Source organism: Scyliorhinus torazame, chromosome 2, assembly GCF_047496885.1.
Source record: "Scyliorhinus torazame isolate Kashiwa2021f chromosome 2, sScyTor2.1, whole genome shotgun sequence".
Taxonomy (NCBI): Eukaryota; Metazoa; Chordata; class Chondrichthyes; order Carcharhiniformes; family Scyliorhinidae; genus Scyliorhinus; species Scyliorhinus torazame.
The window spans coordinates 51,012,983-51,033,688 of NC_092708.1; the positions used below are offsets into that span (position 1 = coordinate 51,012,983).

At 45.6% G+C, this 20,706-nt stretch overlaps 2 long non-coding RNA genes across 5 annotated transcripts in view; one reads left to right on the forward strand and one right to left on the reverse strand.

Annotated features, from left to right (window-relative positions):
* Positions 1-9,542: 9,542 nt before the first annotated feature.
* LOC140387986 (uncharacterized) overlaps positions 9,543-20,706 on the forward strand; it is a 177,008-nt gene continuing 165,844 nt past the window's right edge. The window contains exons 1-2 of one of the 3 annotated variants that reach the window (XR_011934046.1): positions 9,543-9,698; positions 19,085-19,279. This is a non-coding gene — a long non-coding RNA (uncharacterized lncRNA). Of the gene's footprint in view, positions 9,699-11,707; positions 11,770-16,849; positions 16,937-19,084; positions 19,280-20,706 lie in introns of those variants that run through there. The other 2 variants (XR_011934049.1, XR_011934048.1) reach the window with 2 other exon arrangements.
* LOC140387992 (uncharacterized) overlaps positions 17,872-20,706 on the reverse strand; it is a 171,664-nt gene continuing 168,829 nt past the window's right edge. For both annotated transcript variants that reach the window (XR_011934050.1, XR_011934051.1), the window contains exon 3: positions 17,872-18,480. This is a non-coding gene — a long non-coding RNA (uncharacterized lncRNA). The remainder of the gene's footprint in view (positions 18,481-20,706) is intronic.

The window sequence follows — 20,706 nt, forward strand, 5'->3', positions numbered from 1 at the left end:
AAAGACCATTCATCAATTCCGAAGTAGATGCAGAGACAAGGTGCATGATTGCAACTTTACAGTGGTTGAGCTGGCCAACAGAATAATCAAACTTGTCATACCGCCTACTCCAATGGAAGCATTGCAAAAAGGCATCTTGGGGCCAACTCAAAGTTATACCTTTGAAGTGGTCCCAAAAGGGTATGCACGTGAGGAACCATACTAATGGACAGAGTCTACAAGCTAGGTGTAATATGATAGCCAATGAAAAGTATTTTGCTACGAGTAGCTCAGCAGATCATTAAGTACATGAAAAGAAAAGAAAAAGAAAATACATAATAGGCAACACAAGGTACTCAATGTAACTACATAACACCAGCATCGGGTGAAGCATACAGAGGTGTTGTGTTAATCAGGTCAGTCCAATCAAGCCTTGTAAGCAATGCATGTTGTATGGTTTCATACGTCCACTAAGCACTTGCCCAACCTTCAAAGATATATGTAAGGTATGTGGCACCAGAGGACATTGGAAGCACCAATGTAAAGACATGCCAGTTTATGATTTATTTCATGTTTTACTATGTAAGTACTACATTATTCCTTTTTGCTTATTTAAAAAGATGGTGGCCACAAGTCACGTCTGATGCCTGTGCTTGTAAGATGAGCACCAAGGCATTATAAAGAATGTGCTGGCAACATGCCCCGGCATGTTGCTCATGGAATCCCACTGGGCTTGTCAAGGTCCATTTCAAAATGGAATTATTGAAAGGAAATAGATGTCATTTGCATCCCTATAGGCTTTCCCCTTTAGTAGAGGCTAGGGTCTACTTTGCTTAAAAGGGGTGCTTACCTTTGAGTTCATCTGAGCAGAAATCTTTTAGGAAATGTTTGTAGATTTACCATTAACTGTATGTATTATTGTGTGTTCAAATTTTCTTATCTGTTTTAAACTAATGCTTAAATTTAATATTTAAAATCTCCAAATGTGGTTTGAAATTGTTACTCTTGGCTTTAGTGCAGACATCTTCTCATTATAAAACACAAATTGCACATTGTTGTGATAACGTGTCCCACATTCATCCCAGTCCATCACACGAACCTGCCTCTCATCCATTGACTCCATTTACACCTCCCGCTGCCTGGGGAAAGCGGGCAGCATAATCAAAGACCCCTCCCACCCGGCTTACCCACTCTTCCAACTTCTTCCATCGGACAGGAGATACAATAGTCTGAGAACACGACCGAACATATTCAAAAGCAGCTTCTTCCCCACTGTTCCCAGACTCTTAAACAACCTTCTTCTGGACTGACCTGATTAACACAACACCTCTGTATGCTTCACCCGATGCTGGTGTTATGTAGTTACATTGAGTACCTTGTGTTGCCTATTATGTATTTTCTTTTTCTTTTCTTTTCATGTACAAAATGATCTTTTGAGCTGTACCTCGGTATATGTGACAATAAACCAATCCAATCCAATTTCCCATTTGGGATTTGTGCAGCCCTGCAATTACCACTGTCCATCACACTGCATGCACACACATTGGATCCAGATCAGGATAGTGCACCTTTACAGGTTAGCGTTAATTCAATCTCTGATTTACATTGTCCAGTCTCACATAAGAACATAAGAAGTAGGAGCAGGAGTAGGCCATCTGGCCCCTCGAGCCTGCCTCATGACTGACTTTTTGTGGACTCAGCTCCACTTTCTGGCCTGAACACCATAACCCTTAATCCCTTTATTCTTCAAAAAACTATCCATCTTTATCTTAAAAACATTTAATGAAGGAGCCTCTACTGCTTCACTGGGCAAGGAATTCCATAGATTCACAACCCTTTGGGTGAAGAAGTTCCTCCTAAACTCAATCCTAAATCTACTTCCCCTTATTTTGAGGCTATGCCCCCTCGTTCTGCTTTCACCCACCAGTGGAAACAACCTGCCCACATCTATCCTATCTATTCCCTTCATAATTTTATACGTTTCTATAAGATCCCCCCTCATCCTTCTAAATTCTAACGAGTACATATGGCAGGCCTTTGGTTTCTTGACTGGATTTGGTGATGTAAAGTTGAAGTGGGGTTTTGTAAAGCAAAGTGTTCACAGACGTTTATGAGGTATCTTGTCATCAAATATCTACCAGGTTGATTCTCAGGTGAACCTTTACACTGGCTAATTACTTTGGTTGCTTAATGATTTGCCGCTAGTTTCAGAGTCTGGTTCTCAGACTGTTTGATGACCAATGCTTCTGATAAATCTGCTGGATCATGGGATAATAATGGTTCAGTCCCTGAGAAAAGTTTTGATCACATGACCACCATTAATATTTGAGACCCACCCAGTTTAGTTTGGATGGGGGATGCCAATATCATACAATGGGGAGTTGGTAATTGCCACTGTGTTTGGATCTTCCCTTTTGTTCAGTATGAAATATCGAGACGGACAGCCTGGTAGCTCTGTTATGTTTAGGAGTTGACCCAGCCTTACACAATGAGATGTGTGAATTACACAGATGGCTGCGAGATACCCTCACCTATGTCTCTGTTTAATTAGGTATTCGCCAGAGACCTGATACTGCCTGTAGTCCATATGCCAGAAGTCACAAGATTCGGGAAACTTTCTGAACACCTTCTTTATATTCAATATTTAACAGTATTGACTGAAAGTTTGTAATAATTTGTACCTCTACTGGGCATCGCAAGGTGACAATGCCACCCTGTTCCTCACAGGAAGAGGAGTACAGTGAGGAAGAACTGTGTCAATCAATACCACTGGCACCCCACATAACGTAGAGGTCAGGGTGGAGCAGTGATGGTCACTGGGCACTAGTCAGCAACAGCCACGTGGGTAGAAGGACCACCACAGGTTGAATCAGGACAATGGTGAGTTTGATAGGCAAAGTGCTTGGTGACAGCTGATGACAATGGCTAGGGGCATGGAGGAGACCATCTACAACTTTGCCTTTGTTTTGATGCAGAACCTGAAATCCACACGGTCCAGCATGGTGAGGCTGGGGCTGGCAAATTCCACCAAGCAACTTATGGAGCTCAATATCATGCAGCACCTGATGATTGAGGCCTGTGCAGACATAGCTACTTCTGTTGAATGCCAAAATGTTGTCATGGAAACTCAAGCAGCTGTCAGGGTGATTTTGGTCTCCTCAGTTGAAAGGGGCTTTCAAAGTGTCTCCGATGTCCATTGATCTGTTCTCCAGCAGATCACTGGGCTGAATGAACAGACACAGTAGGGTACTGGCGTAGGTATCATGGAGAACAGACCACTGGCTTCTTCTGGCAGCTAGCATTCCTGCTTCCTCTACTGCCATGTGATCACTGCCCTTGCACAGTGACCCAAGCTGGGAATCGAATCCGGGTCCCTGACGCTGTGAAGCAACAGTGCTAACCACTGTGCTGCTGTGCCGCTTATGATAGTGGAGTCTCAGGCATCCCAGGTATGTACCTCCTGCGTATTTTCAGTAGGCATCCACCTTGGTTGTTTCTGCCACTCAGGATGCAATTGAGCACTTGTATGTTTGTGAGGAAAATTTACATTTCTCAATATTCTTTTCAACATCACTGGTGTGTGAGAATGGGTGTGACTGGTTTGATTTAACTGAAGACAGACTGAAAGAGTCAAACTATCAGTAAGGGGTAGGTGTGAAGGCTAATGGTTGAACTGGAAATGAACATAGCTGAGGTGGAATGCCAAGAGACAACGTGAATAGGTATTTACATTAGGCAGATACGAGAAGTGTTTTAAAGTTAATTGTTGTATTTCAAAAGAAACATATATAATTGGGAGATCGCAAATGTGTGAGGCAAAGTAGTAAATTTACTTTTATGAAAAAGAGTGCCCATAAAGTAACATGAAATATTGGCAAATTCTGCAGAAACAATAGAGTGAAAGGTAAAAGAGAAAAAGACATATATAGAGAGAGTTATTTTTATTCGTTCATGGAATGTGGGCATCGCTGGCTGGACCAGCATTTATTGCCCTTGAGGGGGCAGTTAAGAGTCACCCACATTAGAGGTTATTCCTTGTCACCTCGTAGCCCACTGTGCACTTGTGTGTGGGCTGAGATCTGCAGACTGGGCAGCACGGTAGCACAAGTGGACAGCACTGTGGCTTCACAGCGCCAGGGTTCCAGGTTCGATTCCCCGCTAGGTCACTGTCTGTGCGGAGTCTGCACGTTCTCACCGTGTCTGCGTGGGTTTCCTCCGGGTGCTCCGGTTTCCTCCCACAGTCCAAAGACGTGCAGCTTAAGTGGATTGGCCATGATAAATTGCCCTTAGTGACCAAAATGGTTAGGAGGGGTTATTGGGTTACGGGGATAGGGTGGACGTGAGGGCTTAAGTGGGTCGGTGCAGACTCGATGGGCCGAATGGCCTCCTTCTGCACTGTATGTATGTTCTATGTTCTACTAAAGCACCATGACAGCTCTCTGGCCAAGGAGAATTCACCTGCATCTGTGTGCTGCCAGTGGTTATACACAAGTTACACCACTCATTTCCTGAGCACATCCATGCTTAAATGTCGTTTGTATGGAATCACTGGTTCCCTGAACCATAGAGTGTTTCACCATCCTGTTGAACCACAGAACTCTCTGCCTCTGATAGTTTCTGGCCATATGGATTGATGTTTGGCATTTCTCAGAACATACTGAGCTGCAGAGCCTTCCCTCATATAAAAGTGCACCAAGGCTTGTGATATGTAACAGATAACACCTGCACAATCCAGAAGATTCTAATTGCATAAAAAATTAAGTGCAGTGGTGTCCTTGGCTTTGAAGTCTGAGTCTTCATCCATGAGGCTAGAGATTTCTGCGGCGGCGTCCTTGGTAAAGCGTAGTCTGCTTACACATCATTGTGAATGGAGGAGTATTGTTTTCTGAACATCCTGGTTGGATAGGGGACCTGCTGCCCTCTCTCTTCCAGCAGCGAGTGCTTCTCAGCCTGGTCTCATTTACTCCTGCCATTCCTCCTCCAAGGGCCCCCCATCCAAGTGTAGTTGGGCAATCTCAATCAACAAGCGGACATCCTCACCAATGACTTCTTCATTCCTGCTCAATTGGTTGCATTTGGGAAAAGTTGTGAATTGCAGAGTGAGCCAGCAGGAACGTCATGCAGCTTCTTTAATGGGCATTAGGGTCCAATTTAATTGATAATCAGAGGCTTAACTCAACTCAAACTGGTCATTTTTTGTGTGCTAAAGATGGGGTAACCTGGCCATGCAGCTCAAGGTCCCACCTTGGTCTCCTCTAAGGCTCTTCAGCACCTAGGCACACTGCAGCAAGAGAAATGACCCCCTTAGTAAATGTAAGTTGTCGCCGTTGCCTTACCCAATTACATATCAACAATAATAATAATCTTTATTGTCGCAAGTAGGCTTACATTAACACTGCAATGAAGTTACCGTGAAAAGCCCCTCGTCACCACATTCCGTCGCCTGTTCGGGTACACAAAGGGAGAATTCAGAATGTCCAAATTACCTAACAGCACGTCTTTGAGGACTTGTGGGAGGAAACTGGAGTACCTGGAGGAAACCCACGCAGACCCAAGCAGACTCCGCACAGACAGTGACCCAAGCCGGGAATCAAACCGGGGACCCTGGCGCTGTGAAGCGACAGTGCTAACCACAGTGCTACCGTGCCGCCCTAGAACTCAAACTAATGTTACTGTTTTATTTTTCTCACAATTAGCTGCCAATTATCATTCAATCAACTTGCAAAGGTTATCAGTGTTTAAGTGCAGTTGTTGTCAATGTATCAATTGTATGTTTTGGTCCTAACAGCTACTTCTGGCAACAAAAAAAACATTCAGAATAACCTCTGCCTTTCCCTATGAAGTCCATAGCGTGTTTAAAAAATAAGCAAGGGTTAATGGGAGTGATTTCACAGCCTTGGGCTTCATTTCTGCTGTTAATGATTTCAGCTGAACTCCTCATTAAGATTGCCACATTGTCATCATCACATACAATATCCATTACATTGGAAAGGGGAACTGCAGATTTAACCAAACAATGGTGATTTCCATTTGCTGCTGATTGAAAGATTATTATATGTTGCACATTTAATTGTATGCCATACCAGAAAGTATTTGTATTTTATACTTTCTTAGCTTCAAAGTAAGGTTTAATTGTAACTGTTTCATTCTCTGATCCTATCTTCTTGTGAAGATCATCCACACCCTCGCTGGCTTTAAGCCGGTGGCATTGGCATCAGTTCCTCTTAAACAACATATTTTATGTTTCCTGCTCTACTAGGCGCTAGATACAACGGTGCTTTCTCTGCCCAGAGGTAGGATGCAGTAATGTTGGCTCTTGACAAAGCTTGCACTGAATTGTAATTCACATACTTCTCAGCAGCTTTCACTTTGAAAGAAACATGTTTAGGCAACGCTTTATGTTAATTAACGACCTTTGAGTCACATCCCGTGGGCAGTTAGTGAGGAATGTAAATGGCCATTTGAAACAAGTTCTCAAATGTTATATCAAGGAACAGAATTAGACAGCAATTATAACGTGCAATTGATGTGCAGCGGTTGGTGCTTGGGAGTATGTGCGGATGTAATGTAGGAATGGAGTTTCTACAGCAATTGTTAAGCTGCAGAAGTGTCTGAAATTTCTTCTTCATTTCCTGTCTCTTCGATTAGGTGATTTCAAGAGACAAGTGAAATGCTACTGTACATAATTCCTGCAGTCACTTACTGCTATCATCATCGTCTTACATGAGGATTTCAGTGCCAAGCTCTGTTCACGCTTTTCTTGTCTTCCAGATTTAGAGTTTCCGTATAATGAATTGACCATCGCAGACTATGGGTTCAACTTCTCCATTTGTCACAGGTTGAAAGGAGTTACTCCCCAAGAAAACCCCATGGCCTCTTCCTCATGCTGGGTTAATTGTTGATCCGTGACAGATCTCCTCCACCTGTAATCCTCCCCAGTCCAGAGTAGTGTGCCAACTTCTCCCGCAGGAAGAATTCATGATCTGGAAGTATCAACAGCATTCTCAGGTTTTTATTTCCATTGACACTCCACGTTGAACGATTGTCATGAAAGAGTTGATGCGACAGGGTGGCACAGGGGCGGCCCATTGAGCCTGCACCGGCCCTTATAAAGAGAACCCTACTTAAGTCCACACCTCCACCCTATCCCCGTGACCCAGTAATCCCACCTAATCTTTTTGGACACTAAGGGCAATTTAGCCTGGCCAATCCACCTAACCCGCACATCTTTGGACTGTGTGAGGAAACCGGAGCAACCGGAGGAAACCCACGCAGACACGGGGAGAAAGTGCAAACTCCATACAGACAGTCACCCAAGACCAGAATTTGAACCCGGGTCCCTGGAGCTGTGAGGCAGCAGTGCTAACCAGTATGCTACCATGCAGCCCAGTAGGGGTAAATGGGGTATTTTCAAGTTGGAAGGCTGTGACTGGTGAAGTGCCACAAGGATCAGTGCTGGGGCCTCAGCTATTTACAATCTATATTAATGTTTTAGACAAAAAATTAAAACTGTATCGAAATTTGCAGACCACACAAAGCTAAGTGGGAATGCAAGCTGCGAGGAGGACACCAAGAGGCTGAAAAGAGATACAGGCAGGTTGAGTAGTGGGCAACAAGGTGACAGATAACAAGATGGCAGATGGAGCATAATGTGGGGAAGTGTGAGGCTAGTCACTTTGCTTGTAATAATAGAAAAACATTTTTAAAAAATAAGTATGAAACTTGTAAATGTTTTGTGTTCAGAGACTTAGGTCTGAACACATGTTGGCATGCAGGGACAACATACAATTAAGAAAGCAAAGAGTATCATTGTCTTTTATTGCAAGGGGATTGAGGTACAAGGATAAGGAAGTCTTGCTACAATTGTATGGGACTTTGGTGTGACTGTACCTGGAATATTGTGTGCAATTTTGCTCTCCGTATTTAAGAAAGGATATAATTGCATTGAGGGTGGTACAGCGACGGTTCACTAGATTGGTCTCTGGGATGAGGGGGCTATGTTGAGAAGCTATGTCAATTGGGTTTATATTTTCTGGAGTTTAGAAGAATGAGAGGTTTATCTCATTGAAACAGTCAAGATTATGAAGGGGTTTGACAGGGTAGATACAGGGATGTTGTTTGCCTGATTGAGGAATGTAAAATATGCAATTTTAGTGTAAGGGCAGGTCATTTAGGACTGAGATGAAGAGGAAATTCTTCAATCAAAGTGCTGTGAATCTTTGGAAACCTCTGATCAAGAGAATTGTGGATACATCATCACTGAATATATTTATGGCTGAGATGGATCGAATTTTGGGATCTCTAAGAATCAAAGGATATGGGGAGCAGTCATAAAGGTGGAATTGAAGTCCAGTATCAGTCAGGGTCATACTGAATGGTGGAGCGATGGGTCATATTGTCTTCTCGTGTTCCTTTTTTTTATGTTCCTGTATTTTTCAAGTCTTTACAGCATTCTGGTAAATGTGTGCTGTACCTTCCGAAAACCAATGGGGGGGGGATTCTCCGGTTTCCGACTCCGAAATCGTGTTTGGTGATGGGCCGGAGAATCTACGTTGGTGGCAAAATCAGGGGAGGTGCCACATTTGCGATGCTCTAACCCCTCCAAAATGACGTACTCTAGGAGTACGCCGCACGCTGTCGGGAGGGCCTCAGGACATTATTTGAGGCCCTCCCCCCGATGCTTCACCCCCCATGGGCCGAGTTCCCGACGGCGTCGGTCACTCATGGTATTTATTTTCGGGAACTCGGCGCGGCAGGCTCAGTCCAGCGCCGCCACAGTCGGGGGTGGGGGGTGGGGGGAGCCGATCCACGGGAAGGGGGGCTTTGGCAGGGGGGCTTTGGCAGGGGCTGGGGGCACTGGTGGGGGATGGTTTAGGGGTGGCGAGCCTGGCCAAAGGTGGTCACTATTTGGTAGGCCGGGTCCGCATGTGGCCTTCGCCACGCTGCACGGCGCGGCTGCTGCAGTCCACCGCTGTGCGCATGCATGGCCATGGACCCGGCAACTCTCCAGCCGTATCCGCAGCTAGAGCCGGGTGCTCTATGCTGCGTGCCTGCTAGCCCCCCACCAGACTGAGGATTGGTGGCTGTTTTGCGCCGTTTTGTCGGTCGAGTAACGCCACTGTTCCCACACCGGCATCAGCACTGAGTCTCAAAATCGGAGAATCCAGACCAATGTGTCTTTCCTGAGGTGCAGTGTCCAGACATAGACTCCTGGCATCACCTAACCTGAAAGAGGCCGCATGCGATTAAAGTTTCCACTTTTATTTTGAGTATTATTAATATACTCCTGATGAGGGTCTGAGCATGTCTATGTAGAGTTGAAGGATAACTTCCCCTCTTTCATACTCCAGCTCCTTTCAGATAAATTCCATTTGCCATTTGACTCCTCTTTACTGTCCCATTTGCTGTCCACTCGCTTTCGTGATTTGTTCACATTTCAACCACATCTCTTTGCTCCTTAGCAGGTGATCATTAAAGGGAACCGCTCAAGGCGACCGACCAACAGGGTAAGTGTTTAAAATGTACTTTGCTGTATGTGGATCCAGGGGAAGCAGGAATATCTGACTTTGTTGTTTCTCTTAAGTGAACTCCCAGGGGGTTGGACTTTGACTTTTCCTTGCATTTGTATAAACCTTTTATTTCAGCCTGATAATGCATCATAGCTCATTTATTGACTTTGGTGGCTGAACAACACAAGTGGAGTATTTTGCCTTTCAGGAGTATGTACTTCCTGCTTTTGTATTGTACCAAATGGTCCTTCGAATATGAATAATTTGCACTGTGTAAGCTGACAGTTCATTGGCAATATAAGAATTGCCATATAAGGATTTTGTTTGTGTTACAAGTCGAGTTAGTATATTTTTAATTTTGCGGTTGTCTAGACTGCAGACTGCAATAACTAGAAATCGAGGGGGAAAATGATGAAGGGAGGTTTAACCAATCTACCACTTTAGCACAGCTGTGGAAATTCATTGGAAAGAGAGGTGCAAAGCATTTTTGCTTGCTTTCTTGTTCCAACTAATCTTTGCCTCAGTGAAGATAGATGTTTTCACTCAAACTGGGGAATATCTGGCTCCGGGTGTCTGAAATAAACCTTTGAAGTGAGTCCAAAATGTGGTTATTAAAGAGCGTTTTTTGTTACTGAGGTTATTTGCACTGTTTTAACATTATTCCCAGTGTGTTGCCAGAGTGTGCTAAATCTTGTAAGTTTGCATAATACTGCAAGTTGATGCAATCGGCTCGGTAAGATTTAACTAACTAAAAATCAGATATGCTTTTTACATTTCGTTCTCTCACAAATCAATTAACAGTCCACTTGATGAATGAAGGTCTGTATTTATTATTAGAATGGCATTTGGAAAAACCTGTTGTTTGCATCGAGCTGCCCTACGCAACATAATGGCATTGCTTTTCAATACTGCATTACTGTGGTGTTACTAATTTTCTCTGCTGATGGCTATGTTAATGCTTTTCTGGAAGAATATGGCTGATCTGTGTGCTGTTTCAATACAATGCATTTTTCTTACTAAGGTTCTCAAAGTTGTTTAAAATGATGCTGGAAGAAATTGGTCAAAATTATATAAAGCCTGCCCTGGGATAATTACACTTGCGAAGAGATGATTATATTTTGAAGCCACATTATAAGCCTTCCTTGTTAAAATGAGAAGGTGACGGTGGGCCTTCTCCTTGAATGTCTCTAGTCTTTGTGCTAATGGTGCTCCCAGGTCGGGAATTGAAGGATATTGTTTTGGATTTTGCTGTACTATCGGTAAGGCTGCATGCATTCGATGTGATTACAGGGTAAAGTGACAGCAACTTCTGGCATCCACAAGTGTGCAGTTAAATGCTGAAATAGTTTGCGTTGTTGTCGTCTTCACTGATAGAAGGAATCACTGTAATTTTGTGAACTTAGGGTAATTAACCACTCGTCTTGTACTAAAGATGGATGAAAAAGTTTGGGCTCATAAAAAATGGAATAATCAGTTTTTAACGGTGTAATGGGTGATAATACGGCAGGAGGGCTGCACGGTAGCACATTGGTTAGCACTATTGCTTCACAGTGCTCGTGTCCCAGGTTCAATTCCCAGCTTGGGTCACTGTCCGTGCGGAGTCTGCCATTCTCCCTGTGTCTGCGTGGGTTTCCTCCGGGCCCTCCGGTTTCCTCCCACAGGTCCCGAAAGACGTGCTGTTAGATAATTTGGACATTCTGAGTACCCGAACAGGCGCTGGAGTGTGGCGACGAGGGGCTTTTCATGGTAACTTCATTGCAGTGTTAATGTAAGCCTACCTGTGACAATAAAGATTATTAAAAAAATAGGGTACAGGTGAATCTTCCACCAGGAAAACAGAAGCATAATAGATTAAAATTCAAATTGGATTATGGTCATCAGAGAATAAGTAAATTAGAAAGAAAGGAACATACATACCACATGATTTTTTAAATTAAATTTGCATGTATCAGCTCAAAGTACTAGAAACATAAAAGTTAAGTCAATTAAATTTTTGCAGAGCAAATGTTCAATTTTTTTCATCAATGTTAGTGCTGAAGGATGTGCAATTGCTCTTATTGCAAATAACATGATTTGGATTGTCTCAGCTACCTCAGTAGGCCAGGAGTAAGTAAACTGATCCATCTGGAAAATAACAGGAACTTTACTTTTCTTTGGTTAGCCTTGGGCTAGGAGTAACAAAGCCCTCATTTATTGGCCATCTTTTATTGCCTTAATAGCTGAACGGATGACTACACCACTTCAAAAGATATTAATGATTAGTGTAGAACTAGGATCACAGGTAGGACAGACCAGTATGAGCTGGCAGGCTCCTGATGGGCATTAGCAACCAATTGGATTGTGAGAATAATCTGGCACCTTTCCTGGGTTTTTTTTTGGTGGCAGTCCAGAAATAGGTAGATTTTATTGAGTTCAATGTCATAACTTGCCACAGTGGAATTTGAGCTGTGGCCACCGGGTTGTTGTTACACTCAAAAATATATATACCCTTACAATTAGGCTTGGATATGGGCCTGCGTTGTGAATCTAAACACCCCCCAGTCAAGTCTGGCATCTGAGATTGGGACAGGCACAGGCTAGGGTCGCTTTGTTCTGCCTCCAGTAATTTTATATGGAATGAAGACCCTCAGGCCCAATCGAGTTGTTAATGGGACATGTATTCACAGCAAAACAACTGCTTGCAAATTAGCGATAATTGGCAATAGCTTTGGGTAGAACATTTTAAAAAGGTCCCAGTGAGGTAAGGGATTGTTTTCTGAAGAGGGATAATATTGGTGCTCTTAATGCTAGTGCAAAAATTTGAAAGATGTTCTCTTGCTTAGTCCTGCCATCTTTTACTCCATTAATTATTCCAAAGAATAATTTCTCTAGCTGCATCCCATGGAGATTAGAAAACAGATTCCTTTCATCAATTAAGTGTTTAAATGTGGAAACTTGGCACCAAATCCATCTCTAAATTAACTATTAAGATGTAGTATAATAATAATCTTTATTGTCACAAGAAGGCTTACATTAACACTGCAATTAAGTTACTGTGAAAAGCCCCTAGTCGCCACATTCCGGCGCCTGTTCAGGTACACAGGAGACAATTCTCCGATATGGCGGACAAATGTTCGTGCCATTGTGAATGCCATCATGTTTCACGACGGCGCGAACAGGGCCCGGGCACGTCCTATTCTGGCCCCCGGAGGGGGATGCACGGCGCTGGAGCGGTTCACGTCGCTCCAGCCTCTGTACGTGGTGCCAAATGGGCGCCGCGCCATCCCGTGCATGCGCAATTGGGGCAGCTCAATCCTGCGCATGCGCAGTTGGGACGCGCCATCCAGCGCATGCGCGGGGAACTTCTTACTTCTTACGCGCGCAGGCCCCGACGCAATGTGGCGTGGGTGTTCAGTGGCCAGCCGCGGCGGAATGTAGGCCCGGGGGGGGGGGGGTAGAGGCCGGGCCGCCGATCGGTGGGCCCCGATCACGGGCCAGACCCCTTCGGAGGCCCCCCCGGTGAAGGAGCCCCCGAGCATTCCCTCAGAGTTCCCGCCGGCAGCTACCAGGGGTGGACGGCACCGGCAGGACCCTGTCGTGTCGGAGCGGCCGCTCGGCCCATCCAGGCTGGAGAATCGCCGCTCGCCGTTTGCGGCGATTCTCCGAGCGGCCCGCCGCGATTTGCGCGGCGCTGGTTTCGGGGGGGGAAGAACCACATGCGGGGGTCGGGGCGGTGTGACGCGGTGCCCCGGCAATTCTCCCACCCGGCGGGGGGGGGGGGGGTGAGAATACCGCCCACAGAGAGAGTAACTGGAGTACCCGGAGGAAACCCACGCAGACATGGGGAGAACGTACAGACTCCGCACAGACAGTGACCCAAGCCGGGAATAGAATCTGGGACCCTGGAGCTGTGAAGCCACAGTGCTAACCAGTGTGCTACAGTGCTGCCCATATAGAATATTCAGGCCCTTCTCGCTTGTAGGATTTTCTGTTCCCTCCAAAGGCGATGGGGTTCTAACTGGATCACTGCACCCACCAAAGGAAAATCCGCTGCGGTAGCGCTGGGAAGTCTTGACGTTTGTTTATGCTTATTCAATGTGAGCATAGATTCACTGTTTCTAGGGGCACAACTGACTTAGCTTAATTCGGAGAGCTTTGGTGTAGATTCCTAATAGCAAAGCCAAAGTGTGTATAGGTGTTTGACCAGCTAAAAGCACTTCCTGCTGCTTGCCCAATTAAGCAATACTACTCATTAGGGTACTGGCTTCCAAGGTCATCTGGAGTGACGTGAAAGAAATCCCTGACACTGTGCTGATATTACCCTTCCAAGCCAGTTCATCAATCATCAGCAGTGTCATGGACTGATACGTGACTAACTTGGTGTGGTATTGAGTTACTGTCCCCATTACAAAGAGTGCACCTATTTTTCATCCATAAGACATAGGAGCAGAGTTAGGCCATTTGGCCCATCTAGACTGCTGCACCATTCAATCGTGGCTAATATTTTCCCATCCCCATTCTTCTGCCTTCTCTCCATAACCCCTGATTCCCGCAATCCCACTGGCAATGTCAGTGTCAAAAGGGCATCAATTAAATTGCCATAATGGGAGTGAGGCGAGAGATTAAGAGGAATTTCTTTGTGCGAAATGTTGTCAGAACATGGGATGTTTGGGGTGGCAAGGTGGTGCAGTGGTTAGCCCTGCCGCCTCACGGCACTGAGGACCCGGGTTTGATCCCGGCCCTGGGTCGCTGTGCATGTGGAGTTTGCAAATTCTCCCTGTGTTGCGTGGGTCTCACCCCCACAACTCAAAGATGTGCAGCGTAGATGGATTGGCCACGCTAAATTGCCCGGTCATTGGAAAAAAAGAATTGGTCAGAATTTAAAAAGAAGAACATGGGATGTTCTGGCATAGGGAATGGCTGAGGCAGAAGCCATTGCATATTTTAAAGTAATAGATAAATATTTGAAGCAGAAAAAGATTCAGGGTTCCAGAGAGTAAGCAGGTCAGTGGGAGTAGCTTTGGATTGCTCAAGTATAAAATACACAGACATAGCAGTCTGAATGAAAATAGAAGATATAAGAAATGCTCAGTAGTTCTGGCAGCATCTGTGGAGAGAAAAACAGAGTCAATGTTTTGAGTCAAATGATTCTTTCTCGGAACTGAAGGAAGGTAGAAATGTGATGGGTTCTATGCCAATTAAGGGGGCAGGAAGGACGAACAATAAGGAAAGTCTGGGATAGGGTAGAGGGTGGAGAGATTAAATTACTGGTGTCATGGAATTAAAGGAAGTGGTAGATTGTACGAAAGAAACAAAGAGCAGAATTCTCCTATTTTAAGTTTTGTGGCGGGCACCTCCAGTTGCATTCTGTCCCACTGACTAGAATAGCAGGATCCCGCGCCAAATTCTGCGTTTGGAAGCTCATTAATTATGTGCAAGTGAGCTCCCCTCTGCTTTCTTGGTGGACTAGCAGCCGATTTTTCTGCCCGCCCTCAGATGGTGGGTTTAAATGTACCAGTTTCATATTTAAAATACCAGTCTAGCACATTCATACCACTCTCTTCTCCAGCCAACCTGTCTCCACCAGACTGTGTAGGATTTCCATTGACTCCAGTTTAGCCGGGGCTCCTTGATGCCATAATCGGTCAAATGCTGCCTTGATGTCAAGGCAGTCTGTAAAGTGCCTTTTGAGAAGATGGGATGCTGTTCCTCAAGCTTGCATTGGGCTTCACTGGAACACTACAGCAGGATGGAAATGTGAGCATGAGAGCAAGATGCTGAATTAAACTGGCAAGCAACTGGATGCTCGGGGCATGCTCGTGAGCTGGATGGAGGTGTTTCACAAAGTGGTCACTCAGTTGGCGTTTGGTCTCCCCAGTGGAGGGGAGTCCACACTGTGATCAGTGAATACAGTAGACTAAATTGAAAGAAGTGTTTGGGGCCTTGGACAGCGAGGAGAGAAGAAGAATAAGGGCTCCTGTGATTGCATAGGAAGGTGCTGTGGAAAGGGGAGATGGCATTGGGGTGATTGAGGTGTGGACCAAGATGTCGTGGATGGAACAGCTCGCTGGAATGATGACGGGGTGGGGTTTGTAGAAGATGTGTTTGGCGCTGGCCTCATGCTGGACATAGCGGAAATGGTGGAGAACGATCATTTGAATATGATGGCTGGTGGAGTGGAAAGTGGGGACAAGGGAAACCTTATTGCGGATCTAAGAGGGAGGGGAAGGGATGAGGGCTGAAGTGCAGGAAATGGGCCGGACGTGGTTGAGGACCCTCATGACCACATTTCCATGCATAGTTTTCAAGGGAAACTTTCACTGGGTGCAGGACTTGAACAGCTGGAAGAGCGGAACAAGCAATAAACAAAATCTTGGCAATATGAGCACCGAGTGAATTTAATTCCCAGGAATAATCTTCATTTCCCTGGTCAGTTGCCTGGTAGGTGAGAGTGGAATTTGAGGAGAGAGGTGGCCACTGACTGCAGGGAGGGTTCGACAGGCAGGAGCAGGGAGTCCGGGACTTGAGCACAAAAGTCAAGGCTGACGGCCCAGTGCAGTACTGAAGGAGGCCACACTTTTGGAGACGCCATCTAGTAGGTGAGACGTTAACTGAGACTCAGAGGGCAAGATTCTCCGACCATGTCCACCCGGCGACCGGAGAATCCTGCCCGAGGTCAATGGACTTCTCCATTGTCCGCGGCTCACCCATGACATCCTTGTGGCGGACAGGGCGGACAAATCCAGCCCTCTGTCTGCCTTCTAGTTAATGTGGAAGATCCAATGGTATTTTTTCGAAGAAAAGTAAAGGAGTTCTACCCGGCGTCCTGGTCAATATTTATCCTTTAATTAGCATTACATTGTCAAATTATCTGGTCTTCTTTCACAATGCTATCTTGCTCTGCACAAATTGGCTTCTTTATTTCCTGTAACAGTGATTACCCTACAAAAATATTTTATCTGTCGCAAAGCACTTTGGGATGTGCGATGGCTGGGAAAGGAACTCTCTGAATGTAAGTCTTTCTTTCCATTCCTAGACACAGAGTGACTTTCTGTTGTCTTCACCTGGAGAGAGGGCTGCAATTGCTTTCGCTATCAGAGAAAACAGTGACAATTGTGCTCTCTGGTGACGTGGGAAGGGTTAAAATGCCATCTTCTGAAAGTCAACGGTTGTGTACCACTAAAGCCAGGGTCAGAATAAAAAAAAGGTAAAAGTGCTTACTCCATCCACTTTGACTTCTTGTACAGGATACCGAATTGACCTTAAATTAGATTGCTGTTGATGATTCTGTGGCAGTAGAAACAATACTGTTATGCATTTAATGTGAGGCTGTCCAATGATTAATGGTTTATGAATAATTTATATGCTCTTTTGCAAGGAGACTTGAGAGCAGCATTCAGCTCTCCCCAGTGCTGCCAGTAGCAAGAGGCTGCTCTCTTTCATCAGGTTCTTTACACAAGATTGGGTTTGTACGTCCTTGTTTCATCAAGAGTTTAAAATCTGTTATTCCATTGGAAGTCACAACCTGCAATTATGTTGCACAGATAACGACTTAAGAAATCAATGCTTTTGAGCATAATGGGAAGTTGGAGAGCCATAATATTACACCGGGGAGTCTGTGAAGATTAGCTCAAGATAGATTAGTAAGAGAGGCATGTCTTTTAGTGTGCAAAGCGTCTCCCTGCCTCACTCACCCCGCTGGCTGCAATTTCTAATGCTATATGTTTGTTTACCTCCTTTCCACACCTTCAAAAAACTTGCTGTTCATTCATGAAGCGAGGGTTGTATCTTCCCTTGTTGGCATTGGGCGACACGGTGTCACAGTGGTTAGCATTGCTGCCTCACAGCTCCATGGACCCAGGTTCAATTCCGGCCTAGTCTTTGTGGAGTTTGCACTTTCTCCCCATGTCCGCGTGGGTTTCCTGCGGGTGCTCCGGTTTCCCCCCACAGTACAAAGATGTGCAGGTTAGGTGGATTGCCTATGTTAAATTGCCCCTTAGTGCCCAGGGATGTGCAGGTTAGGTTACAGGGATAGGATAGGGTGGGCAGGGGAAGGGGCCTGGGTAATAATAATAATAATCGCTTATTGTCACAAGTCGGCCTCAATGACGTTACTGTGAAAAAACCCTCGTTGCCACATTCCAGCGCCTGTTCGGGGAGGCCGGTACGGGTGCACTTTCGGAGGGTCGGTGCCGGCACGGTGGGCCGAATGGTCTCCTTCTGCACTGTAGGAATTCTATGATTTCATTCCTTATTTTAAAATATTTTCATCTTTCCTTTTGGGATTCTTCATGCTGCAGATCATCAGTGTTGAGGCCAAGAACCATTAGCATCGTCACTAATATTTCCCAAGGACATTAGTTCCATAGATGTTCAGGGACCGAATGTTCAAAATAAAGCTGGACGTGTCAACACTGTAATAGTCTGCTAATTAACGGTTAAAGAGGTGGAATGGGCAGCGCGGTGGCACTGTGGTTAGCACTGCTGTCATACGGCGCCGAGGTCCCAGGTTCGATACCAGCTCTGGGTCCCTGTCCGTGTGGAGTTTGCATATTCTCCCCATGTTTGCGTGGGTTTCGCCCCCACAGCCCAAAGATGTGCAGGCTAGATGGATTGGCCACGCTAAAATTGTCCCTTAATTGGAAAAAATTAATTGGGTACTCTAAGTTTATTTTAAAAAGAGGTGCAGTCGTTTAGTTGTACACATTTATAGAGGCATACAGTAACACACAAATAGCAGCACAGTAGCACAGTGGTTAGAATTGTTGCTTCACAGCGCCAGGGTCCCAGGTTCGATTCCCGGCTTGGGTCACTGTCTGTGCGGAGTCTGCATGTTCTCCCCGTGTCTGCGTGGGTTTCCTCCGGGTGCTCCGGTTTCCTCCCACAAGTCCCAAAAGATGTGCTGTTAGGTAATTTGGACATTCTGAATTCTCCCTCAGTGTCGCCGAACAGATGCCAGAATGTGGCGACTAGGGGCTTTTCACAGTAACTTCATTACAGTGTCAATGTAAGCCTGCTTGTGACAATAGAAAGAATATTATTAAATAAATACATATTTGGAAAAACACAGTGATCTTCCATTGAACAACAACAATGTAAACTTGAATAGTGCCTTTCATGTAACAAAAGTTCCTAAGATGTCTCACAGGAGTGCCAGAAAACAAAGTACAACACCAATCTGTATAAAGTGAAAATAGGTCAGATGACCAAAAGCTTGGCCAAAGAGGTAGGTTTTAAGGAGTGTTGTAAAGGAGGAGAGTGAGGTGGAGAGACAGTGTAGGGAGGGAATGGAGCTTTGGGCTGAGGGAACTGAAGGAACAACCACCTTTGTTGGAGCAAATGTAATTGGGAAGATACAATAGGGCAGAATAAGAGAAATACAAATATATCTGATGCTGTGGAGATGGAACCTGGTGGTCTGAATGATGGCACAAATGTGGTTGTAAGCTCATCTCAGGATCAAGTAACACCAAGGTTGCAAATCAACTGGCTTAATCTCAGACTGTCACCATGAAGAAGCATGGGCATCTGGGGAAATGAGTTTGGAATGAGAACTGAAATCAATGGCTTTAGTCATCCCAATAATTAATTGTAGGAAATTTCTGTTTATCCTGTAGTGAATGTTTAAGAACTCAGTGACCAACTTAAATGAGTATGCCAGCACTGTCACAGACTTCATCGGCAAATGTGTGGACGACTGCGTGCCAAAGAAAGCAGTACGTACATTCCCCAACCGGAAACCATGGCTCCCTACTGAAGGACAGGTCTGAGGCGTTCAAGTCAAGAGATCCTGACCTACACAAGAAATCCAGGTACGACCTCTGCAAAGCCACCCGGGATGCCAAGAGAGAATATCAGACCAAGCTAGAGTCACAGACTAGCGTTACAGACTCTCGGCAGTTGTGACAAGGTCTAAACAACATATCGAGCGACAAAGTGAAGCCGAGCAGTATCTCCGGCAGCAGCGCACCCCTCCCCGATGAACCCAATGCATTCTATGCTCGGTTCGAGCAGGAAACCAACAATCTGCTGTTGAATGCCCCAGCAGCCCATAACACACCCATACCCACCATCAGCTGTACAAAACTCTGGTGCGGCCGCATTTGGAGTATTGCATGCAATTCTGGTCACCGCATTATAGGAAGGATGTGGAAGCATTGGAAAGGGTGCAGAGGAGATTTACCAGAATGTTGCCTGGTATGGAGGGAAGATCTTATGAGGAAAGGCTGAGGGACTTGAGGCTGTTTTTGTTAGAGAGAAGAAGGTTAAAAGGTGACTTAATTGAGGCATACCAGATGATCAGAGGATTGGATAAGGTGGACAGTGAGAGCCTTTTTCCTTGGATGGTGATGTCTAGCACAAGGGGACATAGCTTTAAATTGAGGGGAGATAGATATAAGACAGATGTCAGAGGTAGGTTCTTTACTCAGAGAGTAGTAAGGGCGTGGAATGCCCTGCCTGCAACAGTAGTGGACTCGCCAACACTAAGGGCATTCAAATGGTCATTGGATAGACATATGGACGAAAAGGGAATAGTGTAGATGGGCTTTAGAGTGGTTTCACAGGTCGGCGCAACATCGAGGGCCGAAGGGCCTGTACTGCGTTGTAATGTTCTATGTTCTATGTTCTATCACAGCTTCCGAAGTCAGAAAGCCTTCCTGAAAGTGAACCCTCGGAAGGCGATGGGCCTGGACGGGATCCCTGGTCGTGCACTCAGAGCCTGCGCGGCCAAGCTGGCAGATGTGTTCGCAGACACCTTTAACCTGTCCCTCCGCCGCTCTGAGGTCCGCACCTGCTTCAAGAAGACCACCATCACGCCGGTGCCAAAGAGAAACCAGGCAACGTGCCTCAATGACTACCGTCCGGTGGCCCTGACTTCAGTCATAATGAAGTGCTTCGAGAGGTTGGTCATGAAGCACATCACCTCCATACTCCCAGAACGCCTTGACCCACTGCAATTCGTAGACCGCCACAACCGGTCCACAGCAGACGCCATCTCCCTGGCCCTACACTCATTCCTAGAGCATCTCGACAAGAAGAACTCCTACATCAGACTCCTATTTATTGACTACAGCTCTGCCTTCAACATCATAATCCCAGCCAAGCTCATATTAAAGCTCCAAAACTTAGGACTTGGCTCCTCACTCTGCAACTGGATCCACAACTTTCTAAGCCACAGACCACAATCAGTAAGAACGAACAACAACACCTCCTCCACAATAGTACACAATACCGGGGC